The sequence below is a fragment of the Paroedura picta genome, chromosome 10 (assembly GCF_049243985.1).
Source record: "Paroedura picta isolate Pp20150507F chromosome 10, Ppicta_v3.0, whole genome shotgun sequence".
Taxonomy (NCBI): Eukaryota; Metazoa; Chordata; class Lepidosauria; order Squamata; family Gekkonidae; genus Paroedura; species Paroedura picta.
In genome coordinates, this window is record NC_135378.1 from 7,430,007 (window position 1) to 7,435,752 (window position 5,746).

General features: G+C 49.2%; 1 long non-coding RNA gene across 1 annotated transcript; it reads right to left on the reverse strand.

Moving 5' to 3' along the window:
- Positions 1-338: 338 nt before the first annotated feature.
- LOC143819194 (uncharacterized) lies at positions 339-747 on the reverse strand. Its single transcript, XR_013224848.1, has 3 exons — positions 694-747; positions 491-574; positions 339-404 (listed from the first exon to the last, which is right to left on the reverse strand). It is a non-coding gene; the product is annotated as an uncharacterized LOC143819194 (long non-coding RNA).
- Between the last annotated feature and the right edge of the window lie 4,999 nt (positions 748-5,746).

The window sequence follows — 5,746 nt, forward strand, 5'->3', positions numbered from 1 at the left end:
GGGATAAAAAATTAGGGAATGTAACTTGGACCCCCCCCACCACCCCCCACCCCAAAACACACACAGAAAACAATACTCAGGTCCCACTGCTCCCCTCACCAGCCCCTTCCCCTCTGGCTTCCGCCATCTCCCTCACTCTTCTGCACAACCGTGCCGTTGTTCCCCTGACTTTTCGGCGGAACAAGTCCTCGTCCTCCTTCTTAACTGTGTGGGGAGGGAGAACAAGTACACATTAGTGCCACACATATTTTCCAATCTGGAGTTTACATGGATACACTCTTTAGTGGCCTTAGCCACAGTGTGAGGAGAGTTGGGCAGTGGGGAACATAACCTACGTTCTTCCGCCTCCCTCTGCTGCCTCTGCCTCTCCATCTCCCCTTTTAGGTCAGCCACTTCTGCCTGCCCTGCAAATGGGTTCAAAACAAATGGTTAGCCATATATGTAGGCTAAAGTCACACAACCCACACCCAAGCACAGGTGCAGTACTCACAGTCCCTTCTCTGCTGCTCGACTAGCCCCTCCAAGGATGTCACCCTGGCCTCCATGGCACGCATCCTTGCCTCCATTGTTTCTGCTATAGAAATCAAATAAAGAATTCAATCACACTTCAAATGGAAGCATCACAGCAGGCTCCCTTATGGCTCCATGGGGGTACACACACATGGGTCTCCCTCAAAGAAATAAAACTCTCACCTGCAGCCTGTCCTGAGGTGGAAGGTCCCTCTTCCTCCCCTTCCTCACGCTCAGGTAATTTGGCCACAGCAAGTTTGGATGGTGATTGTGTAGCTTGGCGAAGAAAAAGAGAAATCATAAGTAAAAGCACACAAACCAAAGATAAAACACAGCTGATGGCCACACCACAATCAGAGCCAAAGCGCATTACCAAAGTGGTTCGACAGTACTGGCGGGCTAAGTCAGAGGGAGTTGACAGCATCTTAATACTTTCTCGAATATCATGGAGACAGTAGGGGAAAGAGGCATCTAGACATTCCATGCATGCTTAAGGGTAAAACATAACGAGGGCAGCACTCACCCATATGCCTCCTCATCTCCAGGGGGGGCTTCCCAGCCTTCTCCCATATCTTGACCATCAGGTCGTGGAAGACCGTTCTCCCACTTGGCTGCGGGACCCCCCCCCCCACTGTTCTAGACTATTTAGGAAGTCCAGCTTCACCCTCTTAAATTTCGTCCGGACCTGCTCCCAGGTCCGGACGTAGCCCCTCTCCCTCAGCTTGGATGCCAACACCAGGTAAGCACCCTTGGTGTGGCAGTGGGTGCTGGCCATAAGGCGGCCAACGCTTTTAGACTGGAGAACCAGCTCCAGAAGTGCCTCAGCCTCGGCGCGCTGCCAGAAGGAGCCCTTCCGTGGCTTCGGCATCTTCGGAATGACGGTTAGGGAACGAACATGCGTTGCTCCGATCGACCACCCCTATTTTAAATGTATCAAAGCCGCCCACCAATAAAATTATTCCTTGGAACATCAGTGGTTTTATCCTCCAGTTTGACAGGGGTCGCCAATACTTCCTGGCTACCCGCCTCCCCAACCTTTCCCTGTTCTGCGCTTCCGTACTGTGTTTGTCAACTTCAGCGTGGAGTTAGCATGAAGGGTGCTTTTGTCAAAGTGCTTTAGGACCAGAGATTCCCCGTTTTTTGGCTGGCTAAATAGACAAACCGCACAAGACAAGGTTAAACAAAGAACATAAACCTTTATTTTACAACTGAGTAGAAAAAACATTCAAACACGCCTCCTATTTCTGTAGAGGTGGGTGGCTATAGCGTCCCGAACCTTGCACCCCTCCGCATAGATCCTTTTTTTCCTTGCTTCAGGGATGTCTTGTGTGTCCTCAAGGACTACAGGATCAGGTTCATCCACAGGGAAGGGGATGTTATGTCCCTTGTCCTCGCAGATGTTGTGCAAAATGACACATGCGATGATCAGCGGAGTCACATTGTCTATATGCACATGGAGTCGTGACATCAAGCAACGGAACCGGGACTTCAAACGTCCAAAGGCACGCTCCACGACATTCCTTGCCCGGGAGTGACTGACGTTGTAGTAGCTCTGCACGTCTGTCCTTGGCCGCTTATAGGGAGTCATGAGCCAGCGGCGTAATGGGTAGGCTCCGTCCCCGAGCACCAACGCCGGCACACGCACGCCCTCAGTGGTGGCGGTGGGGTTTCCTGGAACAAAGACCCCTTCGTCCATGGCTTTCCTGAGGTTCGATTCCCTGAAAACAAGGGCATCATGCCTCCTGCCACTCCACCCCACCTCGGCATCGATAAACCGTCCGGAGAAGTCCACAGTTCCTTGCAGGAGAACAGAACAAAAGTCCTTCCTGTTCCCGTACTCCTTTATGCTTCCCCCGGGGGCACGGATAGGGATGTGGCTTCCATCGACGGCCGCAAAACAATGCAGGAATCCAAGCCTGGCAAACCCGTCCATACTCTGGAATAAGGGAAAGAAAAGAATATAAACCATGGCATGTCAGCGTGGGGTGCATCGCGTCTTCGTTGCTGACCTGTCAAACAAGAAAAAAAAATTTAAAGGGCAAAGGGGATAGAATGACACTCACCGCTCCAAGGCGGTCTCCGAGGCACACCACTTTGCTGAACAATTCCGCCTCCATGGCGAGGCAGAACTCCTTAAGGATATCGCCAACCGTTGTGACTCCGAGTCCGAATTGCTGGGCTACTGTCCGGAAGTACTGAGGGGTGGCCAAGTACCACAATGCGGCTGCCACCCTTTTTTCCACTGGCACGGGGCGCCGCATGCCAGTGACTTGCCTTTCCATGCGGCCACGTAGAGCCTCCACGAGTTCAAAAAATGTTTCCCTAGACATTCTAAAGTTGGCAATCCAGTGGTCATCATCCCAGCGAGCCCACACAAAATTTTCCCACCAGTCAGAGGATCTTTCGTCCACCCAGAACTGTCTGGGGAACCGGACCTCTGCCAGAGCTTGCCAGTGCTTCTTTGCCGCCATGGTTGCCCGTTGAGAACGTCTTGTACTGGTGGTCATCGCTCCGGCAATACGTTCTCGGTACTCCTCGATAGCAGCCCTCCTATGCCGCACGGTGGTATGGATACGCTGGACTACCGCAAGCATCTGAGCCAACAATTGAAAAATAATCCTCTCCATTGCAACGTTAACCTGTGCTGCGGGCAGTAGGCTACGCAAACAAAGAGTGAGGCCGACCACGTGTCTGCCCAGGTGCATATAAGCAGGTAACCTGTGGGCGTGTACTGTGGGCGGGGATTAACCAATCAAACATATCAATGCATCAACCTCTGGTTCATAGAAAACAATAGAAAACACGTTCCAACGGCGCCAATGATTTGACGATAACGCGTTGCTACGGGGTTTCCTGGTTTTTTTTTAAAAAAAGGGAACCCCGACAAGTCCGGCTTTAGGGTCGAGGTCAAAGGTGTGCCCGCAGTTTGATTGACGGGCACGGGAGGCCAGAAGCGCTAAAAAGGGACCTCCTTTGTAGCGAAAAGACGGAGAACCGGAAGCCTGTGGGTTACGAAAGTGACGAGAAGTGAAAGTGCTAAATTCCGCAAAAACCGCAGCTGTGCGTTACGGGCACAGCTAGTGACAATTCGCTAGTTAAAGTAGCGATTTCGCAAACAGCAACCAAATAGCCACTTTGAGCTCTGTGCGAAATGGCCCTCAGTTCTCCCTAAGCGGCTTAAAGTCACCTTTTCTTTCTCTCCCCATAACATACTTCCTATGAGAGAGGTCTGAGAGACTGGATTGTCCACAGTTACACAGCAGGCCTCAGTTCTCCATAAGCATCTTAAAAATTATCTTTTCTTTCTCTCCTCATAACATCCCTCATATGAAAGATACATCAATGGCCCAAAGCTACCCAGCATGCCTCAGTTCTCCCTAAACAGCTTAAAAATTATCTTTTCTTTCTCTCCTCATATCATCCCTCCTGTGTAAGAGACTGGAATGGCCAACAGTTACCCAGCAGGCCTCAGTTCTCCTTAAGCAGTTTAAATTCACATTTTCTTTCTTTCCCCATAACATTCATCCTATGAGAGAGGTCTGAGAGAACTGGAATGGTCCACAGTCAACCACCAGGCCTCCCTAAGCAGCTTAAAAATCATCTTTTCTTTCTGTCCCCATAACATCCCTCCTATGAAAGAGACTGGAATGGTCCACAGTTACCCAGCAGGCCTCAGTTCTCCCACAGCAGCTTAAATCATCTTTTCTTTCTCTCCCCATACTTCCTATGAGAAAGGTCTGAGAGAACTGGAATGGTCCACAGTTACCCACTAGGCCTCAGTTCTCCCTAAGCAGTTTAAAATCACCTTTTCTTTCTCTCCCCATAACATTCCAGTTCTCTCAGACCTCTCTCATAGGAACTAGAATGGTCCACAGTCACCCACCAGGCCTCAGTTCTCCATAAGCAGCTTAAAAATCATCTTTTCTTTCTCTCCCCATAACATCCCTCCTATGAAAGAGCCTGGAATGGTCCACAGTTACCCAGCAGGCCTCAGTTCTCCCTCAGCAGCTTAAAAATCATCTTTTCTTTCTCTCCCTATAACATCCCTCCTATGAAAGAGACTGGAATGGTCCACAGTTACCCAGCAGGCTTCAGTTCTCCCTAAGCAGCTTAAAAATCATCTTTTCTTTCTCTCCCTATAACATCCCTCCTATGAAAGAGACTGGAATGGTCCACAGTTACCCAGCAGGCCTCAGTTCTCCATAAGCCGCTTAAAAATCATCTTTTCTCTCTCCCCATAACATCCCTCCTATGAAAGAGAATGGAATGGTCCACAGTTACCCAGCAGGCCTCAGTTCTCCCTAAGCAGCTTAAATCATCTTTTCTTTCTCTCCCCATAACATACTTCCTATGAGAGACGTCTGAGAGAACTGGAATGGTCCACAGTTACCCACTAGGCCTCAGTTCTCCCTAAGCAGTTTAAAATCACCTTTTCTTTCTCTCCCCATAACATACTTCCTATGAGAGACGTCTGAGAGAACTGGAATGGTCCACAGTTACCCACTAGGCCTCAGTTCTCCCTAAGCAGTTTAAAATCACCTTTTCTTTCTCTCCCCATAACATACTTCCTATGAGAGACGTCTGAGAGAACTGGAATGGTCCACAGTTACCCACTAGGCCTCAGTTCTCCCTAAGCAGTTTAAAATCACCTTTTCTTTCTCTCCCCATAACATACTTCCTATGAGAGACGTCTGAGAGAACTGGAATGGTCCACAGTTATCCACCAGGCCTCAGTTCACCATAAGCAGCTTAAAAATCATCTTTTCTTTCTCTCCCCATAACATCCCTCCTATGAAAGAGCCTGGAATGGTCCACAGTTAACCAGCAGGCCTCAGTTCTCCCTCAGCAGCTTAAATCATCTTTTCTTTCTCTCCCCATACTTCCTATGAGAGAGGTCTGAGAGAACTGGAATGGTTGACAGTTACCCACCAGGCCCCAGTTCTCCCTAAGCAGCTTAAAAATCACCTTTTCTTTCTCTCCCCATAACATTCATCCTATAAGAGAGGTCGGAGAGAACTGGAATGTCCACAGTTACCCAGCAGGCGTCAGTTCTCCCTAAGCAGTTTAAAAATCATTTTTTCTTCCTCTCCCTATAACATCCCTCCTATGAAAGAGACTGGAATGGTCCACAGTTACCCAAAAGGCCTCAGTTCTCCATAAGCAGCTTAAAAATCATCTTTTCTTTCTCTCCCCATAACATCCCTCCTATGAAAGAGAATGGAAAGGTCCACAGTTA